The following is a 23315-nucleotide window of genomic DNA, read 5'->3' as shown; positions in this document are numbered from 1 at the left end:
TAACAATATGGAAATAAGCACATTGATGGGGGCTTGTGAGCTATAGCATTAGAAAATCCTTAGCTTCTCGGAGTTGATGCCAGAGCCCCCAAAAAGATGTACCAGCTGGACTCTGGTTCCCCATACTATCAGTGCAAGTGGGGATAACAGAGAGCATTGCTACAATGGGAACAGGGACAGGTTATGATGAGCTTTAAATTCCAAAGAGTTATATTTGATCCTGAGCAACTCAAGCTCATCAAATTGAGGTGTTAAGGGTGGGGAATGGTTAGTGTGTGACATGATCAGAACTGTACTTTAGAAAAATCTCCTTGGTGTCTGAGTGGAAGATGGATTGGAGTGGGGAGAACCTTGAGGCCGGGAGACCTCAGTTGTAGCAGGCCAGGTGAGAGATGATAAGTGCCTGAACTAGGTTTGTGCCTGTTTAAGTTGAGAGAAGGAGATATATATGAGGGATGTTGTGAAACAAATATTATCTTGAAATCATCATTCATCATTCTACAGCTGTGAGTGAACCAAAATCTCACTTTGATGGATATTTGCAACTGATCGGGCTTCTAGCACTGCCTCAGGCTATGCCCTTCGGGCATGGCTTTGGTACTATGTGATTTGATTCTGGTGATGTTGCTCCTGAGCTTCTCAGGAGGGTGAGTACTTCAGTATGTTTATTTGGGAACCATCCCCAATCATAGGAGCATCTTTGCTGTCTTCTTACAAGGATGTAATTGGTGCTAATGAGATTTCAGATATCATAGAGTCTGAAAAGGTGGAATTTTATAGGATTCCTATTGAGTTCAATGAGATGGGGAAACAAATGGACATCTCAGACACCAGGGGATAAACATTTATCTGGCAGGCTGGAGGATGGGTTAGAGAATCACAGTATTTAAAGCTGGAAGGGACCTAAGAGATTATCTAGTCCAGCTCCCGAATTTGTTAGATGAGTAAACTGATATCCAGAAGGGTAATGGGACTTGCCATGGTCAAAGATGGTAAACAGAACTGGGATTTGGACTTGGTGGAAGCAGGTGTGCTGATTAAAGATTTTTAGTTGTTTCTTATTCAGTTGTTTTTCTATCACGTCCAACTCTCTGTGATTCCACTTAGAGATTTCTTGGCAAAGATACTGCAGTGGTTTGCCATTTCCTTCTGCAGTTCATTTTGCAAACAAGAAAACTGAGGCAAAACAGGATTAAGTGACTTGCTAGGCTACTAAGTGTCAGAGGTTACATTTGAACTCAGGTCCTCCTGACTCCAGGGCAGGTACTCTATCTACTTTGCCAGTTAGCTGCCATTGATTAAAGATAGCCAACACTCAAATTTATAAAACCTTTCAAGGTAAATACCAAGGACAAAAGCCTTCATGCTCTTTATGTGGACAAGGTGAAGTTATATGGGAAAGGGGAGGAAGAAAGGGAAAGAATTTGGGACTCAGAGCTTTAAAAATGGATGTTAAAATTGTTTTTACATGAAACTGGGAAAAAATAAAACACTAAATAATGTTTTTTAAAAGATGAAGTTATATGGGCTATGCCAGGCCATAAGGGGTCAGCTGAATTCAGAACCAGATTCAGACCAGACTCAGAGAGGAGTCATTACTGTTTCGACGTCAATGTGGAAAGAGTTCTCTTGTGCACAGCTCTGGAGATCGATTCTTGGCTCTGTGCTATTTAACATTTGTATCAAATCACTTGGCTAAAGGAATTGATGGCTCATGAATCAAATTTTCAGGTGACACAATGCTGGGAGGGAGAGGAGAAGAAGAAGAAGAAGAAGAAGAAGAAGAAGAAGAAGAAGAAGAAGAAGAAGAAGAAGAAGAGAAGAAGAAGAAGAAGGAGAAGAAGAAGGAGAAGAAGGAGAAGAAGAAGGAGAAGAAGAAGGAGAAGGAGAAGAAGAAGGAGAAGAAGAAGGAGAAGAAGGAGAAGGAGAAGGAGAAAAAGGAGAAGAAGAGGAAGAGAAGAGAGAAGGAGAAGAAGAAGGAGAAGAAGAAGAGAAGAAGAAAGGAGAAGGAGAAAAAGGAGAAGAAGAAGGAGAAAAAGAAGAAGAAGAAGGAGAAGAAAAAAGGAGAAGAAGAAGAAGAAGGAGGAGAAGAAGAAGGAGAAGAAGAAGAAGAAGGAGAAGAAGAAGGAGAAGAAGGAGAAGGAGAAGAAGGAGAAAAAGGAGAAGAAGAAGGAGAAAAAGGAGAAGAAGAAGAAGAAGGAGAAGAAGAAAAAGGAGAAGAAGAAGAAGGAGGAGAAGAAGAAGAAGAAGAAGGAGAAGAAGAAGAAGAAGAAGAAGAAGGATAAGGAGAAGAAGGAGAAGAAGAAGAAGAAGAAGAAGAAAGGAGAAGAAGAAGAAGAAAAAGAAGGAGAAGAAGAAGAAGAAGGAGAAGAAGGAGAGAAGAAGAAGAAGAAGAAGAAGGATAAGGAGGAGAAGAAGAAGAAGAAGAAGAAGAAGAAGAAGAAGAAGAAGAAGAAGAAGAAGAAGAAGAAGAAGAAGAACAGGAGGAGGAGGAGAGAGAGGGGGAAGGGTGGAGAGAAAATATACTTTCTATGAGTGAAATTTTCTTGGAGAAGAGTTGTAAGACAAGTCTTGAAGGCGAAAATAGCCATAATTTGATGAAATGAAATGGAGAATGCTGTGAACAAAAGATTGGAGCATGAAGTTGTATTTAAAGAATTATAAGCAAATGAGAGATATTGTGGTATACTGGATACAGAACTGGCCATGGAGTCAGGAAGACCTGGGTTCAAGTCCTGTCTATCTCTGACTTGGGAAAATAATTTAACCTTTTAAGACCCTACAACTCTGTAAAATCATAGGATGCAAAGATACTGAACTGAATAGTAGAAGAAGTTATTCAATGGGGAGTAAAAATCACAAGTGAAGGAGAAGGGAGATGAGTTGGAGAGCATTAGGGAATGAGGTTGGGTGGGTGACAAACCTTATTATTAGGTGAAAAATTTAATTAGGAGTTATTGCATTGTGGATCAAGCACTGAAACACACTACATGATTCTAAATGGTGATTATCTAAGTGGGGCATAGGAAGGTGAGTATGCAACCATGTGGTTGGACACTAGACTTCACATCTTTCCATGAGATGAAAGGATGCTCCTGGAAATGGGGAATAGGATATGGAATGGGCTTGTGGTATAGTTCTGCTTGGTGAAGTTATAGAGAATGTATATTTATGTAATTCAAAGTTGTCTATAGTCTAATACCATAGCTAGGGGGGAAATTAAATTAAATTAGAGGACTTTGGGAGGTTTTAATTTTTTTTTGGAAGAGGGTGTAAACTTATTTAGACATCTGATTTACCCACCTTCTAGAAATAGTCACCTCTTCTTTGCTTGATCAAATGGAAAAATAGCTGTTAAATGGAACAGAAAAAAAGGTCCTCTTCTTGGCTGAGCTGAAGTCAATGATATTTACATTCAGATTTGGACAAAGGGAGGGCAGGCTCTTCAGCTGCTAATTGGAATAGTGCTGGAGGTATAGTGAGGAGTGGCCTTTGACATTTAGAGAAATAGAGCAAATGTTTTAATACATAAAAAGCAAATTTTATATTTATCTATGTAATTTTGGTTTTGGGATATGGCTGCGGCTTGTTCAGAACACAAATATTGTTGATAAACAATATTTATTCAGTGCAAGGAGACATTTATTTTATGGAAATCTCATTGCCCCACTCCCATTTTCATATAAATATATATATACATATATATATGTATGTATGTACATATATATATATATATATATACACACATGTACACACACATTTACTTGAAAATCTCCCATCATAATGAAGTATGCCTTTCCATTTAGCTACATAGCTTTTGAAACCATCTCACTCAACACCTCATCTGTATTAAGGATAAGGATTGAACCTGCAATTTGACTGGTACAAGGAGGTCCCAGGTATAAAATGTCCTCTACTACCTTACAATCTCCAAGAGTTGCCACGAGCACTAAGAAGTTTATGGGATTTACCCAGGATTACACAGTCAATGTGTAATGGAGTAGGAATTTGAACCCAGGTCTTCCTGGTTTCAAGGACAACTCTATGCATGATCCTACATTACCTCGAAAAGTTCTTGTATTCTTTTTTACATCTTTCCCTCCTATCTCCTAAAGGAACTATCCTTATAATTCTCTAACATGGATTGTTAAATTGAACAGAAAAACATCCTCTTCTTGGTTAAGTGAATGGTATTTGAGATGATTGTGTCAAGACCCAGGACACTATGGAGTTTTTTCATTGAGATCCATGGTCCCTCAATTAACACCAGTCTAAAAATCCACATAGTAAGCATCAAGTGATTGAAGAAAGTCTATTGCCAAGATGATGGCATTCAATGGGAAGGATAATCCATTGAGGCAGTTTGATGGCATGGTGTATAGGGCACTGGGTCTAGAGTCAGGAAGATCTGAGTTCAAATCCAGTCTCTTACACTTACTAGCTGTATGACCCTGGACAAGTAAGTCACTTAACCTCTGTTTGCCTCAGTTTTCTCAACTGTAAAATGTGAATATTAACAGCACCTACATTACAGGATTGTTTTGAAGATCAAATGAGATGATATTTATAAAGCACTTAGTTTAGTGACTAACATGGAGTAGGTGCTATATAAATTTTTATTCCCTTCCTTTCTCCTGTTCCCAATTTGTCCATTGTTCCGCAAATCTTTGTCAGGCACCTCAGGAGAAATACAAGATAAGTTCAGAGTCGACTACCACAGGCAATTTCACTGTTGGGAAACTGAGAAGTCATTGAAATAGTCCCATATTATTACCTGCCACCAAACCTCCTCTGATTTACATGAGTGTTTGCCTAGTGATGCTGTACGTTTATGATTCATGGAACCCATGATCATCAAAGAATCAAAATTGCAGGTGAGTTAAAGGGTAATGGAAAAACAGTAGTTATAAGTAGGTTGCAGAGTATTATCAATGATAACATGCAAGGGAGAAGTGGCATTAAAGATACCATTGATGGCATACGTGACTGGAAAGGGAAGAGTCTTAGTCATGTAGTAAAACTGAAATATAACAGATGGGTTGCCTGAATATCACAACGGTATTGACATGATATTAAAAGGCTCAGAGGAAGAGTTGCAGAGAGAAGGACAGATCTTCTATGAAGGATTTATGGAAGGGCATGAACACAAATCAGACAGTATGAGAAAAATAGCTGGGTTGTGATCTGCACCAGTAGACAGAGTGTCCCCATTGGTGAGATCAGGGATTCATGAAAACCTTGAAGTTAGCACAAGAACTTTCTACTCTTGAGGTTCTGAACCCCTGGTCTTACTAAAGTGCTTGTGATAGAATGTTGCATATTATCTATTTGTATCCTATCCCCTTTCTAGAGAATAAGATCTTTAAAAACAAGGTCTAAATATTAGCTAATACATGCATCTCACCCAGCACCTAATACTGAACCCAATACATAACAGGGATTTAATAAACAATAAATGAATGAATGAATGAATGAATGAATGAATGAATGAATGAATACTATCTTCCTGATCTCTCCCCTTTTCATTTTCCCTAGAGTAGGAATGAAAACTCTTAAGTCCCAACCAGTCTATTTGTGGGTCATCCACAAAAGCCCTCTTCAGAAATCTAGTGCCAACTGGTCCATGAATTCTGATTTAAAAAATAAAGCCTGATTATTTATCCTTTGTCAAGATACTTTAAAGCCATAAGATGAACACTTACCTTCATATATCTAGGTCACAATCAGCATGTCCTGGTATACTTGGCTGAATCATCAACCTGTCTAGATTTTTTCCAGACAGTTACTTGCAGTTAAGTCTCAATTGAAACATTTCAAAAATCGTTTCTTCTAGGTTGAGATAGTTCTCTGATGAATAAGAGTAATCCCTTTGCACCTCTGCGTTTAAAACGCAGCATGACCCCAAATTTCAGCAGGGTGAAAGGGGCTGGGATGTGAATTGGACTTGTAATTGTGACCGTGGGGCTTCCCTGAAGCACTTGCTGGCCTAGCTGAAACCCAGATTCCAGGATCCACCTCCCCCTCTTCTATGTACTTCTTTCCTTTGGGGAAGGGTTAGGTATGTCTTTTTAATCAATTGCGTTTATTAGCCTAAGGTTGTTAGAAAGCAGGTGTTGGTCATGAAAGCAGCCATTAAAGGGCCACACACTCAGGATGATTTATAATCCAAGATCTAAAGCAAAAATTAGATTCTCCCATGTCATATCCCTGAAGTCCCATTAGCCATCCCCCCAATCTATGCTGACCATAATTAAATCTACCTTAGAAGCTTTCTTTGCATAGGCTCACCTGCCACGAGAGTAGTCTTTCACTGATACATACCTAAACATACACACACATCTATTTTGCAGCGGCCACTTCTACTAAATCCACACAAAGGGCCATATTCTGCTTTCCTAGCTCACATTTTATAATGCTCAGTCTGAAATGACCTTTAAAAAGCCAGATAATATTTTATTTACCTTTTTTCTCCCATTTACTGTTAAATGTTAATGAAGGTAAGAGATTCAAATTCTTGCTAATAAAACATTTTAATTGACTCAAGTGTAACCATAACTGTAAATTGGCTACTTTGTATGGACGACCTTAAAGCTCCCAAGTAGGACTCTGGGACTTCCCCCCACTCCTTTCTCTGTGCATTCTCCTCAGTTGGTAGGCACATGATTTCTTTGTTCTTTCATGAGGTGAAAGTCAGGTGAGTTGTGTGCCTGTCTACCAAGATAACTTGGAATCCCTTGTCTCCAGAGAATTAATCGATCATAACTGAGGAGGAGGAGGTTGATGAAGAGGAGAAAGTGGCAAAGAACAGTTCTCATCAACCAATGACACCATCCTCAGGCCACATCTATTTCTACAACATCTGTCGTTTTCTCTCCAGTTACAGTCACCAACTTAGCTCAGTGTCTTATCACTCTCGTCTGAATTTTTGCCATAGCATCCAAATGGAACCCTTTGCCTCTGTCTCCCCTCTCTAATCCATCCTTCCTTCAGATGACAAATTGAGATTCCTAAGGAACAGGTTTGATCATGTCACTGCCGTTGTCAGAAGCTATAGTAGTTCCCTATTGCCTCTAGGATATGATGTCACCATCACCATCATCCTTGCAATAATAATCTCTGACATTAATATAGTACTCTAAGGTTTGCAAAGGACTTTACACATATTGTCTCATGTGATCCTAGCAACAATCCTGGAAGTATTATTACTATTTATTATCATTTTACAGGTGAGGAAATTGAGTCTGGGAGGTTTAGCAACTCACCCAAGGTCACACAGCTAATAAATGGATGAGGCAAGATTTGAACTCAGACCTTCCTAACTAGTCTTCTATTTATTTGATTACCTAGCCTGCTATTCTATCCATTATGCCACCTAGCTTATATCCAAAGCCATATACAATTTGACTTCACTTTTTTTTTCCCAAACTGAACATTACCACCTTTCATGAACTCCAGGCTCCAGCCAAACTGCTCTTCTGGCCTCCTTGTATGTGACGTTTGTCTCCCACCTTTATCCTCTTGCATGAGTTGTCCCAATACCTGGAATCCTTTTGCTCCTCACCTCTACCTTTAGAATCCCTAATTTCAAAGCACAGTTTGGGCACCATTTCCTGTAGAAGACTTTTTCTGCCCTCCCCCCAAGTTGTAAGTGTCTTCTACTTCTCCCCAAATAGCTTTGTATCTATTCTATACTTTTGTATGCATTTCTCTGAGTATATATGTGCCCCTCCCCAAACACACACATATCCTCATAGAATGTAAGCCCCAAGAAGGCAGGAACAATTGCATTTTGTTTTTGTTGGTACCACCAGCACCTACGTAGCATAGTGTTTTGGTACATAGTAGGTGACCAAGACATATATAATGAATTGAATTGAATTGAATTGAATGCACCTCTCATCTAAAAATAAGGAAGATTGGATTCTGTATACAAAATCAAAGGGAAAAGGGAAGAAGGCAAGACTGGTGACCAAGTAAAGGTATACGCTGAAATCTCTGTTTCCTCATCATGAAAATTATGAGGTTAAGCTAGCACAGGGTTTTTTTTTTAACTTTCTTGTATGTCATGGACCCATTTGGTAGTCTGGTGAAGCCTACAGATTCCTTCTCAGAGTAATGTTTGCTGCTTATGTTTATAAGTGAAGAAAATGTTCAGTTAGATTTTAGTAAAAATAAAGCTACAATTTTTTCCCATCTAAACTCATGGACCTCCTGATATCTATCCACCCTTGGAGATCTATTGACTCTAGCTTAGGAACTACTAGGATAGATGATCTCTGAGGTCTCTTAAAGTTCTACATCTTTCAAGCTCCACATTAGATGCCACCTCTCCCCCCAGATCCTCTCCACACTTCTGCTTTCTCTGCTGCCTCAACTTATATTACTTCTCTGAGTACCTTTTGCATCCTCTCCATAGAATAAATTCCCACCCAAGAGAAAACTCTTAAAAGATGAACACTCTTTTATTCATGTCTTTGTATCTTCAGTGCCTAGCATATAGTAGACGCTAAATAAATGTTTGCTGAATTGGTAAGAACTCAAAGAATGAAAGACGGGAAAATTGTTTTGGAGGAATGAATGGGCAAAGGCACATTAACTGTTTAAACAGCAGGATAGAGTGCACGGAGAGAAATAATGCAAGATAATTTAGGGTCAGGCACCAGGCTAGAGAAGGCTTTGAATACCAAGTAAAGAAATTTATACTTTTTCCAATAGGCAAGAGGGAGCTACTGATGATTTTTAAGCAGAGCATCACAGAATCACAGAATCTCAGAGTTGGAAGGAGTCTCAGAGATAATCCCATCCAATTCATACTGGAACAAGAATCTTCGTTAGAGCTTACCCAATAAGCAATCATCCAATGATTGATTTAGGAAGGGAAACCCATTATCTTAAGCTTCTATACAACCTCCAAGTCTTCTCTAGACTAAATATCTCTAGTTCCTTCAGCCAGTCTCTATGTAGCATGACCTTAAATGTCCTCGTTAGGACACACCATCAATGTTCTTCCTAAAATGTGATTCCCAAAACCGAATACCATACTCTGGATGTGTCTGCCCAGGGCAGAATTCTAGCAAGCTTTGAGTCCTGGATTCTTTGACTTTCTTCATTTGTCCTGAAGTCACGTTAGCTTCTTGGCAACTACAGCACACTGTCAACTCCATACTGAATATTCATTGCAATCCAATAAAACTCCCAGGGCTTTTTCACATGAAATGTCATCTAAACATGTCTTCCTCCACCTAATACTTGGGAAGCTGGATTTTCAAACATATGTGATATTTCATTTATTCCCATTACATTTCTTCTTAATTAGAAAAAGATCATGTCTTATGTGATCTTTCTCCCTCTTCTTTCCCCCATGTGTCCGTCTGTCTGTCTCTATCTCACACACACACACACACACACACACACACACACACACACACACACACACACACACCCCCTCTTTCCCACACCTCCATTCCTATATCTTTTAGGTATCTCTATAATGGGAGAAGTGCTATAATGAGATCTGTGCATAAGAAAGATTAGCCAGTAGTGGAATGGGGGAGATGAAAAGAGTGGAAGTAAGAAGTTCATGTTGAAATGATTATTGCATTAAGAGGTCATCAAAATGGTTCCTATGTGTAGAAATGAGGACCTCTGTTAATTTGCTGCCAATGAAATGAAAGCAAGGCAAGAGATGTGAGAGATTTTGTAGAACTAGCTAGAAGTGACAGGGCTTGGTAAAACATGAGATTTTGAGGGTTAAGGGAGCAGGAACAATCAAAGGTAACAAAAATATTTCAAATCCTGGAGATAAACAGTGCTATCATTGACAGAAACTGTGAAAAACAGATGCAGGTTTAGGGATGAGATAATAAACTCTGTTTGGACCATTTTGAATGCCAGTGTATATCCAAATGGAGATATCTTACTAGCATTTGAAAATATGGATTTAGATATCTTGAGAGAGGTCAGAACTGGAAATTCAGTATTAACTACCTCTTGTTACCCAGTTGCTTCAGTCATGTCTGACTCTTCGTGACCTCATTTGGGTTTTCTTGGCAATGATACTGAAGAGATTTGCCATTTCCTTCTCCAGCTCATTTTACAGATCAGGAAAGGGACTTGCCCAGGGTCACACAGCTGGTAAGTGTCTGAGGCCAGATTTAAACTCAGGAAGATGAGTCTTTTGACTCCAGGACCAGCACTATATTCACTTCACCACCTAGCTTTCCATTAAGTGCCTGCTATGTGCTAAGCACTGCATTACATGATAAAAACGGTTCTGGTATTCGCAAGGGGTTTGTAATCTACTAGTATATAAACATAGACTATTATTATTTCTACTACTATCCTGCTACTACCAACTAGCATTCATATAGCTCTTTAAGGTATGTAAAACACTTTACAGATACTATTTCATTCAGTCCTCATGACAACCTTGGGAGATGGGTACTATTATTCTTCCCATTTTACAGATGAGGAAACTGAGGCAGACAAGAGGTTTAATGACTTGCCTAAGATCACACGCCTAGTAAGCTTCTGAGGCTCAATTTAAACTCAGGTCTTCCTGACTCCCAGTTCAGTGCCCTATCTCCAGTATCACCCAGGTACTAGTATGTTCACAAATGCACATATGCACACACACATACACACACACATGATTCAAAGGTATGAGGAACTTCCTCCAATGATGCTATCAGCAACTCCTATTTAATTTAGATATTTAGAGAGATGCCTGGGCCTCTGAGGCTTTAAATGACTTACCTAGTATCTGTCAGAGGTAAACTCCCGGAGGCAGGTTCTCCTGACTCCAAAACTGGTCCTCTATTGTGCTGTGTTTTCCCATCTCTTTTTCTTCATCACTGCATTTTTTCCTCTCCTCTTCTCTCTCCCCCTTTTTAAATATCACATTTCCTTTCTCTGTAATCTATCTGAATAATGTACTAAAAAATGAATGTTAGAGACCAAAAAAAAAGAGGTGGGGTTAAATCTTTTTTGGGGGCAAGGAAGATTAAAGAAGGGATAAAAACCACATGTTCAGAATATCTAGCCACCCCCCAAAGAGTTCAAGTCACAAGACCTGGAAAAACTATATCCTAGGGTCCTGAGAGAACCAGCAGATATGATGACTGAGCTGCTACCAATGATCTTTGGAAATCTTAGTGAATAGGAGAAGTGTTGTATGAATGGAGAAGGGCAAATGTCCCAATTTTCCAAAAGGAAAGAGAATGGAATGGAGTACAGAACCTGGTGAGCTTGACTTCCATACGTGGAATGATAAAAACCTTAAAAGACAATCTGATTGAAGAGAAATGGAGTTCACTAAAAGTTAGAATTAGGAGCAGCCCATGCTCTTCCTTGCAAAGGAGAGGGACTGTGGGTGTGGAACACTTCCGATACAGTCGGATGCCGATTGCCGTGTTGGTTAGGTTTTTTGGAATTTTCTTTTTCTTTATTTTTTATCCTTTGTTATAAGAGATTGGTCCCTAGGAGGGCTTTATTTAGAAATGAAGGTAATATGATAACAAAAGGTACATTTTTTTTAAAAAGCAGATCATTTCAAATTAACCTCAGTTGTTCTTTTGACCAGTGTCTAGCATATTTTAGTCATCTTTAATCGTGTCCAATTCTTCGTGACCCCATTTGTGGTTTTCTTGGCAGAGATACCAGAGTGGTTTGCCATTTCCTTCTCCAGCTCATTTTACAGATAAGGCAAACAGGGTGAAGTGACTTGCCCATGGTCATTCAGCTAATAAGTGTCTGACACCAGATTTTAACTCAGAAAGATGAATCTTCCTGACTCCAGGCCCAGCATTCTATCCACAGCCCCACCTTTGACTCCCCTCCTCTCAGCACATGGTAGGTGTTTAATAAATATCAATTGGTTAATTGATTGACGAGATTACTAGACTAGGGAATGGTATGCTTAGATCTAAACAAGGCATCTGACAAAAATCTCTCAGGCTCTCCTTGTGAATAAAATGGAGGAAAGGGGTGGGGAGTATAGATGGTAGTACAATTCAGTGGATTTTAACTTGCTGAATGACTGCTAGTGTCTAACAGTTCCTGGTACATAATAAGTTCTTTTTCCCAGCTATTATTTCATTTTTTCAATGAACTGTCGTTTATTTTTTCTCTGTTCTCCCTTTCCATCCCTCCCCCATTGGAAACTCTTAATAAATGCCTGTTGTTTGATGAATTTACTGGACCCAAACTGTAGTAATTAATGGATCCCAAAGGGAGATCCCTAGTGCAGTGTTGCAGGGGCCTCTGCTGCATTTTTCTTAGATGAAGATAGAGACAACACGCTTACCAAATTTGCGGATGACGCACAACTAGGAAGATTAGTGAACGTTAGATGACCTAGTCACTATTCAAAAAGATCTTGACAAGTCAAAGCTAATGAAATTTAATAAGAATAAATGTAAAGTTCTACACTTAGGTTCAAAAAATCACCTGCACAAGTATAAGATGGAAAAGTTGTAACTTGTCAGTAGTTTATTGAAATAAATCTGGAAATTTTAGTGGTTTGGGAGGTGGCCATAAGCCAACAGTGCAGTGTGATATGCCAGACCAAAAGCTAATTTGTCCTGAGATTGTATTAATGGTAAGTACAGTTTCGAAGGGCAGCTAGGTGGCGCCATAGTGCCTGAGTTCAAATCTGGCCTCAGCTACTTACTAGCTAGGTGACCTTGGGAAAGTCACTTAACTCTGCCTCAGTTTCCCTATCTGTAAAAGGAGCTACAGAAGGAAATTACAAACTACTATAGTATCTTCGCCAAGAAACCCTCAAATGGACTCACAAAGAGTCAGACACAGCTGAAACAACTGAACAACATGTTTTATTATATTTTTATTTATTTTGTTAAATAGTTCCCAATTACATTTTAATCTGGTTTGGGCCATTCTTTGGAGTGCTATGGGCTTCATTAGCCTGTGGGCCATGAGTATGACTCCTCTATTCTAGAGAATGAATGATGAAACACGTTATCCATGACAGAGAGTTGATGAATTTTAAGAGTGAAATGACATATAGATAGATATATATGCATATATGTATATATGTATGTATGTATGTATATATGCTTTTGCATGTGGCAATTGAGGAAATTTGTTTTGCTTTGCTACACATATTTGTTGCAAGAAATTTGTTTTCTGTTTTCTTTTCCAGTGAGGTGGGGGATGGGAAGGAGAAAAAAGAAATTACTCTTCATTTAAGAAAAATAAAGAAGTAGGGAGTGCTATAGATGTAAAATGTTTTATGCACTTTTAATGAGGTCACTGTATTATTAGTTTTACTTAACTGTTTAACTTTGTCACAAGAGACCTATCACAAAGTAAAAGTAATCCCTAAATGTTTAAAATGTAAAAAAAAAACCAATAAAACTTTGAAAAAAAACTGTGAAAGTAACTGAGAGGCAGATTGTGGTTCACCATGAGGAAGAACTTTTTCTAACCCTTGGGGCTATCCAAAAGGAGAGACTATGTTGGCTATAGAGGCTAAACATGACTAGAGTTCTCCAAGTGGAAATGTGATGACCATTATCCAGAATACTTTGGAGAGGCTTCCTGCAGATATAAGTGCAGCAAATGACCTCCAAAAGCCCTTCTAGTTATAAAATCTGTGAGGTGACAATTGAAGGAGATTGCCAAGGGAGAAAATACAGACCGATAATAGAAGGTGATCAAAGACAAAATGTTGGAGGATTCTTCTTGATAGTACTGAAAAGAGGACGAGGAGCCAAAAAAGAAGCTGGAGAAGGGATATATTAATGAGGATGCCACGAATGCAGTAATTCTGAAGAAAAAGGGAAGACAGAAAGAATCCATCAGGAGAAAAGCAAAGGATAACTGAAGAAAGGCTGTTGGCCTCGAAGGTTTGGTGACCTTTAAGAGTGTGCGGTCAGTTGAGTGATGGAGGTGTAAACCAGACTGCAAATTGTTAAAGAGAGATTAGGTGAGGAAGTGCAGATAACTTTTAAAATGAAATTTGGCAGGAGAGATCCAGGAAATCTGGTAATGAAAAGGAAGAAAGAGATGGACATAGATGTGTCAAAGAATGGTCTTTTCTCTTATTTCTGGGATGGTTGTGGTGAGTTTAGGAAAGAGACTTAGGAAACAGATTCTTTATGCAAATAAATTGAAGAGATTTTAGATGAGTCCAGAATTTAAAGAAAGAAGGAAACATTTATAAATATCCATTCATATAGAGAAGTTATGGACATCGTGGATTAATTTTGAATTACCCAACCCCAAAACTTCCTATGTATTTTGGGCAAATAAACATCTGCAACCCCTGCAGTAAATTCTTACAAGTAAGGAGTCCCTCTTCCTTAGGTTTTTTTAGCACCAGCATTCATTGGAGTTCACTTCAAGGATGAGAATGAAACAGTCAGGGACCAGATCTGAGCTATTAATCCATAGGGATCCATGGCAGCTACTGAATTATTTGATAATGCTTCCATTCATGTTTCTAGCCAGTGGGTCAAAGAACCCCCTTTCTTTACCTCTTTGAAAGGTCTGAAAGAGTCTAGCTAGATTTGGGTACAGAAACCTAGTACAATGGCATAGTGGAACTTATAGGTGGTCCCTAACCAGTTTTTGTGACTTCTTTCGATATACCTTTCTTTCAGCATTGGACAATGCTTTTGTCATGGGAGGGGAAGAAGAGGAGCTTCCTTTTGGCTTGTAAAGAGACCACGGTCTAAGAAAGCTATTAAGTAAATGTATCTGCTTTGGTTCTCCCTATGACTACCTGTAGCTTCACATGACAATAAAATCCTTTAAAACTAATTCTGTTGCATAAGGCAAAGAGGAAAAAAAAAGGCAAGAAAATTTCCCTTTTTTAAATTTTCTTTCCAGTGACTTTGATGATTTCTTGTTTAGTTTACACTGAGTAAAACATTCTTGAGCCATTAGAGACCTTATTGATTTTAAAGGGACCAGATTTCAAAAGTCAAACAGTATGACCCTATCCCCTGAAACTTTTGTGCAAAGAGCCCTTCCCAAGCTGATGTTCAGAATCCCAGATGGAAACAAGTGAATGAATGGTGGTACTGGAATCAAACTGGCCATCCTCCTGCACAGTACATAGCCACAGTACCCTGTAGGGCCATAGATTGTCAGGAGCAACCCAGGGAATGCCAAATTGGCCAGTGGCTTGTTAGGAAAACATTTTACGAGCTTGGTAAGTTTGCTCTTTGGGAAATGCCATTAGGGAGCAATCTGTTTAATTAACTTCTACTAGGCCCTTAGAAGCCAAAGATCTTCTTAATCAGAGTTCTGTCTCCAAGTCCTGAAAACAAAGGTGTCCTGGCTAGTGAATTTCCTCCTGTACAACTCCTGAATCTGTAAATACCAGTTTATGAAAAGTTGCATTTCTCAACATTACTGAAGGATCTTGCTGCTGACTTTCAAATGGGTCCTTAGAAATATTTTGCATTTGAATATAAAATCGACTGAGTGGGGGAGGAGGGGGAAGAAATCGGTAAATAAACACAAAAACTCTTAAGAGGTTTTGGGCTGGTTTCAAGAATGCCCCCACAAAACAGGTTTTCATGGTTGTGTAGGATGATGGGATGCCATTCAAGTTTTCTTTCCTTTCTTTAGAGTTTCTGAAGAAGCTGTTGAAAGTGGCTTTGGGGGACTGTTCCGAAAATAGATTTCAGAGATGAGGAAAATGAGAGTCCATATATACAATCTTAGACAAATGATCAGCCCAGATATTGAAGCCGAAATTGTAAGATGACTGCCGTGCCTAGCAGGGAATGAATATTCAGTACTCCCCTGCTGGGCTGCCTTCTCCTATTTGAACCAACTACTGTTTGGCCCGTAATTCACTTGTTACCAAATTCATCTCTCTCTCCCCCCCGCACCGTAGATTGACTGCACAAAGGCAAATTTTGAAGGGCAAATATCTTTCTGCTCTGGACGCCTGGACCTGTCACAATCTTCATAACAAACTGAATTAAGTTTGAAATATCAGAGGGCGTTGTTTTCTCTTGGGTGTTGAGCCGCCCTGCTGTACATCAGGCATTTTTCTGTTGACACTACATACTGCTTAGCAACGGGACTGAAAGGCCTTATATGCATTGATTGCACACAATTGTCTTTAAGGGGTGGAAGTGTTAACTGAATAAACCCCCACGGGTGACCAGACGGTCATTCCTCTCCTGTTGATAATCTGTTTACATCAAAATATTGTTTACTCAGTTCTCTGATCTCCTGAAATTTACATCACAGGCTGAAGGAATACAGTTAACTTCCAACAGTGGGATAGAGCCAGGATTTACTTTCTCCAAGGTAGAGAGAGAAAGAACAGTTTTGTTCCGAGTTCTCCCTGATAAAGCATTAAAATGCATTTGACAGCTAACTGCTGATGATAATGCCATCTTTCTTCTGGGGTCTTCCTGGTATACAGAAGTTACAAGCCTGCAGTTGCCCCATAAAAAGAGAATATTTCCTTCAGTCTTTGAATCATGGTTTGAATGTCTTTGTAAAAAATTACCTGTAGAAAATGGGAAGTGGTTTGTGAAGGTAAAAACTCTGATTTTAAAATGGAGCCAGAGTTTGCAAGGGAAAGGAAATACAGCCTAAGGGGAAGATGCTTTCAGAAGGATGACATTATTTTTAAAGGCGTAAATTTACTCTTCCCTGGGGGTTGGGGGTGGGGGTAGGAAGGTGTGCAACAACTCTCTGATCCTCTGTTAATCAATAACTGTTGTAGAACGAAAGAACTTCCAGAAAGACGTAGGTATTTTTTCATCTTAAATTTCTATTATTTGCAAGTTCTTTATGGTGCTTTAAGCTTTGCAAAGCGCTCTATTTATATCTCATTAGATCCTCATAACAAGTCTATAAGGTAAGTGCTATTTTATCCCCATTTTACTGATGAAGAAATAAAACCTCGGGGAGGTTAATTGACTTACCCAGAATCACACAGCAAATCAGTGTCTGAGGTGGGATTTTAAGCCAGGTCTTCCTAGTTCTAGGTCCGTCACTTGGCACACAGGATGCCGAGGCTGCTTCTCTGTTTAAGGGTTCTTCCACTGAGCACAGCCTTTATAAGAGATTTGATGAAATTTTATTTAAAAGGCTGTTTTTTTTCCCCACACACCTCCTTCTCCCTCAGATTAGGTAAAGAATAATTCAATAGACTTGAATACTCTTTCCCATATCCTGGGTTCTGGATTAGGAATCCTTGCACTGGAAAAATCTGGCAACTCAACTGAAAGGTTGCAATCCCCCCTTGGTTTTTCCTTCTAAACCTGTTCTTAAGTAATCATCTGATTAGTTTGCCTGAGTTTCTCTCCCTATGTCACATGTAAAGGGAGTGCCAACAAACTTTCATTTTTGTAGCTTTGTATAAACCCTCTACTTGACACCAAAGATATTTTGAAAATGAGCTCTTGAGCTCTAGAACCTTGGCAATGCCAACTTGCATGTGAAGGGTATTAAGATGGCAGTGGATTGGGACAAAAAAATGACTTTGCTGAATTTTAAATTACAATAATCAATCACTCTTTTTTTTCTCTATCAAATCTGAAACCAACTCCCTCTTCCAAAAGGTTTCCCTTTGACTAATGCCAAAAGCAAGGTTTTCTCGCTACTTTAGTACAAAGAGAGGACCTCAGTTTGACCTTTGTGGTTTCAGATGAATATGACAGCTAAAGTTATCCTTGCGTTAAGAAGATACGAAAAAGAACATATTTATATTTATATATATATATACATATACACACACACGTGTGTGTGTATATACACAATATATACACAAGTATATATGTGCATATATTGAGTATGCATGTGTATACATGTATATGTGTGTGTATGTGTAGGCTTTACATTGGGTATGAGGCCAAGGTTAACCAATAGACCATGTGGAAACTATCTTCAACATTGTAATATTTTTTATTTTTTTCTTTTCAAACCCCTAAAACATAAAACTAATCAATGAGGTTTAAAGTGGAATCCCTTGTAAAGCTCAATTCTCCTTTGAAACTGTAACCATGTGGCTGCTCTCTTTGGCCTAGTTCACCAGCTAAGTGAGCAGCTGTTTCTATAAACATTTCACTGCTACAAGTTGGATTTTTCACAGCATTAACTTTAACTACGTGGGTGTTTGTAATGGAATAAAACTTCAAATTGATGTTTTGCCATCTTGCTAGTTAAAGAAGGGTGAATAAAATGGAGATAGATGTGTGGCTCATTTCATGGTAAAATTGTTATCTCTCTGGCTAAAGCCTTAGTTGGCAACAGCTGTGCATTCATTGAGAAAGTCAACAAAAAAAAAAAAGCTACTGACCCTTCAGTTCTTTTAAAAAAAAAACAAACATGAAAATCCTAGACACTGTTAAAAAAAATGGGGAAAATTTCCAACAGCATGTGTTGGAATAGTGACTGGAGTGGAGATTTCATTGGTCTAAAGAACAACCAGATGAAGAAACTTCCACTACCAATTCAGGTCGTCAATTTATCCATAATTATTAGTCTTACTTAAAGCATTGAGAGATTAAGTAACCTCTCCAGGATTATACAACCAACACATATCAGAGGAAAGCTTAAACCCAGATCTTCCTGCCTCCAAAGCCAGTTCTTTATTCATTATGCAACACTGCCTTTCATACATATGTGCATATGTACAAATACTTCATGCATGTACAAATATTTATATATAATGAAGCCTTAAAGCTATATATGTGTATATATGCATAAATGCATATATTTTACCATAAATATTGAATGTATATAAATTTTTAACGTTTTCTCAAAACAACCTTGTGAGGTTTATAAAGCAAATATAATTATTTTCATTTTACAGATGAGCAAACTGAGGCCCAAGTACTTTAAGTGACCTGCCCAAGGTCACACAGCTTGTGTCAGAGTACTGGCTTCCCAGTGTGGAGGCCAGCTCCCTCTCCTTGCCTCTCTGACTGTACTGCCCCTTTCTAAATTGGCTTTTAAGTAATTTCATAAAAAAAAAATGGACTTCAAGCCAAATATCTGCATTGAGCTCACTGTTTTAAAATGACTTTGATTAGAAAACCCAGGAAGCCACTTAAAAAAAAAAAGGTTTCTTGTCCCTTTCAAGGCTGTTGGCACTTTGCATTGAAATGCAGTTTGAGACCAGTTTCTGGTTTTTGCCAGGAGCTCAACAGCTTCTTTTTATGAAAGAAAAATTATTTCATTGCATTTTTTCATAGCTCTGGAGGTGTTGTGCCATCAGCCACACTGTACTCCTTCTGGGGACAGCATGGTTGTTTGCAAAAAAACAAGTAGCGGCTTTGAGCACCCCAACAAAGCTTCATATCTGAGTCCGATGCTGGTCTCTACAAGCAGCGCGTCATGAATATTGTTTGAATTGTAGCGACATACTCCTTTAGAACACCCTTTTCTCCACACAGAATATTTTCCTTTGCCTCTGTATTTTCTCTAATTTGATCAAAATTTTTAGTCCTCTTGGCCTAATGATGTTGACATATTAGAGGAGTAGAGAGAAGACAGGCAGCCTGGGCCCCTCCTCATAGCTAAATGTTATCTGCTTAGACTAATATTGCAATTGCCACCCACTGACATAATTTGTTTCACAGCCACAGCCCGGCAGCATGAATCAAATGTTGACATTCTAATTTCATGCACACATGGGCGTTCGGCTGGGCAGGCCTACAGCTTCTGAACCATTCACTCTGTACCTGTGTAAATCAGAGAGACAAGGCATTTTCTTAACAGTCTAGAGAAGAAAGTTGTTCTCTTCTGAGAAAACTTCTGGCTGTTTAGAGGCCTGGTTCTATTTTTCGTTGTTTTTGTTGTTATTCCGTCTGCAAGGTTCTAACACAAAGAACTTGGGTATGTTGTATTCTAGCTGCAAGGCTGACACCCTGGGAGAATCCAGCAATATGATTAGGAGTTCAGAGGGGTTGGGGAGGATGAGGAGAAAGCTAAGTCTTCCCAGGTTATTCAGCCTAGGATTTTCTCTGCTGGTTACTAAATAGTTTGTAATGATGTCTTTCAAAAATTCACAAAATTAATTGAATATTCAAATAGGATACTAGGAAAGTGCTGGGCTGATGACTGGAAGGGAGAAGGCAGTCCTCCATTTTGAAATTAAAGGACCAAATGGGCAATCAACTGATCAATGGATCCACAAGCATTTATTAAGCACTTTCTGTATGCTAGACATTGCTTGCTGGTACAACGATAAAAGGTAGACTGGCTCTGCTTATGATGAACTTACATTCTATTAGAGGAATACAATATGTTCACAGAAAAGTAAATATGGGAATTTATGAAATAAATTTCATGGCTATGGGTGGGGGTGGGGGATTGGGAATTGTCCTCTTGGCGCTTGAGCTGAGGCTTGGAGGGAGCTAGGGAAGCCAAGAGGAATAGAAGAGAACCATTGTTTAATTCATGGATTCTTAATATTTTGTGACATGGAAACCTTTGGCATTCTTGTGGGCCTCTTCTCAGAATAATGTTTTTAAATGCATAAAATAAAATACATAGGATTACAAAGGAAGCGAATTATACTGAAGTAGTTATCGAAATATTTTTAAAAGTTCATAAACCATAGGCTAAGACTTCAGCTGATTAACAAATGGCTGTGCAAAATTCTTGTCTTCTAATATGTTTAAGATATGTTTACAAACTTCTTCCATAAAAGAATATCTAAATATCATGTAGTTTAGAATCATAGTATTTAAAGCTGGAAGAGTGCTTATGAATCAGCAAGTGTTTATTAAGTACTGACCCTGTCAGGTATTCTGCTAGGTGCTGTAGATACAAAGGAAAAAAAGGGAATGGCAAACATATAGTAGCCCTATCACGGACCCAGCCTCTTCTTGATGATTGGTTGACCACCAGAACCTTCGAAACTTAAAGCCTCTAATGTCAACCGTAAGAGAATTTGGAGGAACTCCCACAACATCTGTGCATTTCAACCTAGCTATTGCTTTATGATGAATGGTCTACGTTTTTGTATAGGAAGATGGTGTCATGACCCATCATTCAAATTTGAGTTGATTTCCTGGTACTAAAGACTGAGCCGTACACATTCTCATTGTGATCAAGGACATACTGTCAAACTTTTGTGAATTACCAGCCTGCATTGAGGCTCCAGACTAAGGCCACAGAACAACTGATAAATAATTAGCTATAGAAAAGTCTTAATTTATGAAAGTACTTAGGAAATATTTGCGAGCCCTTTTCACACACACACACACACACACACACACAAAAACTAAATATTAAAAATTGGTTATTTTAGAATTCTGTTGTTTCAGATGTAGGTGGTACAGTGGATAGAACTCGAATCAGGAAGGCCTGAGTTCAAATCCTGCCCCAGACACTTACAGGCTGTGTGACCCTGGGCAAATTACTTACCTTCTAACTTCCTCAGTTTCCTCAACTGTAAAATGAGTATAACAACACCACATATGAGTGTCGTGAGGGTCAAATGAGATAATAGTTGTAAAAATATTTAGCATAGTGCCTGGCACATGGTAAGCGATTAATAAATGCTTATTCCCATCCTTAACAGTGGCTTTGATGACTGGAAGGGAGAGGGCAGTTCTCTCTTTTGAAGTTAAAGGGACACATGGCAATTGATTGGTCAGTAATTGATTATTAAACACTTACTCTGTGCCAGGCAGTGTGGATAGGAAGATAACAGCCAGACAGGATCTGTTCTCAGTGAGCTTACATTTTGGAATACAATATATGTGCACAGATTAAGCTAATATGGGAATTTACAAAGTCAGTTAAATAGCTGTGGGGGTGGGAAAAAAAGAACTAGGAGAAATGGGAAAACCCTCTTGAAGGAGATGGTGCTTGAGCTGAACCTTGGAAGGAGCTATGGATGCTAAGAGGAATGAAAGAGAACCCCTGTTTAATTCAGGGATTCTTAACATTTTATATCATAGACACAAAAATGTCACAGAATTAGTGCATTGAAGATAGCAGCTTTCCAGTATTTGAAGGATTATCACATGGAACAGAGGGTAGGCTCATTCTGTTTGTCTCAAGAGAGAAAAACGAGGAGTAATGGGTAGTAGTTGAAGCAATTTTAGGCTCAACAGATGGATGATTTTCATAACAGCTAGGCTATCCAAAAGTGGAATGGCCTGCCTAGAAAGGGACTATATATCATCTTACTGGACATACTCAAGTAAAAGCCAAATGGCCTCTTGTTGGGGATGCATAGAGGAAATACCAGGGGTTCTTCACTTTTTTGTGTCAAGGAGCGCATTGGCCATCTGATGAAGCCTATGGTCTCTTCAGGATCATGTTTTTAACTAATTGAAGGAAATTGAACTTGCTGTTAGAGGTTAGTAAAAATAGACGTATTCTTTCCATCCAAGTTCACAGACCCCTTAGAAACTACCCCAAGACCCTTTCCAGGTCTGTGGTTCTAAGATTAAGAACCCTCTAATGATCTCTGAGGAACCTTCCAACCATGAGATTTCTGGGATTCTGCAACTATACATATATCATTTCAATCAATCAGCAAATATTTGTCAAATATACATGATATGTGTCCTCAAGGACACTGTCCCTATCCTCAAGGAGCTTACATTTTATTGGAGGAGAATATCAAGTGACAGAGTGAAGTCTTTACCTCTTTAAAAAAAATTGTTTCAGATGAGTCACCTTACTTCCTTTACCTCATACTAACCTTGTTTTCTTTTATTCAGTCACCCTTAACTCTTACCAACCTTATTTTCTTTTATTCTCTTACCAAAGCTCATTTCATCCTACCAATGACTTCAAATATTTTTCTCTGACATTTAACATAAGAAGTTTTCATCCAAACATTCATCTACCCATTAAAAAAGAGTTTTTGTCATTCCTCTGATAAATACAAGTTTCCAAGGTGAGCATAGAAAGATTATGGGAAACTTGAAAAATATTGAATTTTATAGAGTCAGTCTAACTATAAATGTTGAAAACCTTGCCATGTTCTATTTGTCTGTCTGATGGAGACAGTCAAGGACACCAGTATTCCACATTTAACTATTTTGATGACTTTAGTTAAGTAATTTAATGTTTCTGTTTCAACTTGAGGTCTTCAGAAATATTATCATATTTCCTCATATCTATGTAGTGCTTTAAAATTTATAAACCATTACCTCTGCCACAGCCCTATTGAGTGGATTGTACAAGTATGATTAGTCTCATTTGAGAAAGTAAATTTCAGAGAAGTTAAGTGACTTCCTCAAGATCATACAGCTAGTAAGTGTCAGAATTGAGAATCAAACCTAGATTTTCAAATCCAAATCCAGGGTTCTTTTTGCCATACTGCACTGAATGCAGTGCATAGTGGCCAA

Source organism: Phascolarctos cinereus, unplaced genomic scaffold (genome assembly GCF_003287225.1).
Source record: "Phascolarctos cinereus isolate Bilbo 61053 unplaced genomic scaffold, phaCin_HiC Scaffold_3;HRSCAF=262, whole genome shotgun sequence".
NCBI lineage: Eukaryota > Metazoa > Chordata > Mammalia > Diprotodontia > Phascolarctidae > Phascolarctos > Phascolarctos cinereus.
Note: the sequence above shows the minus strand (reverse complement) of the source record.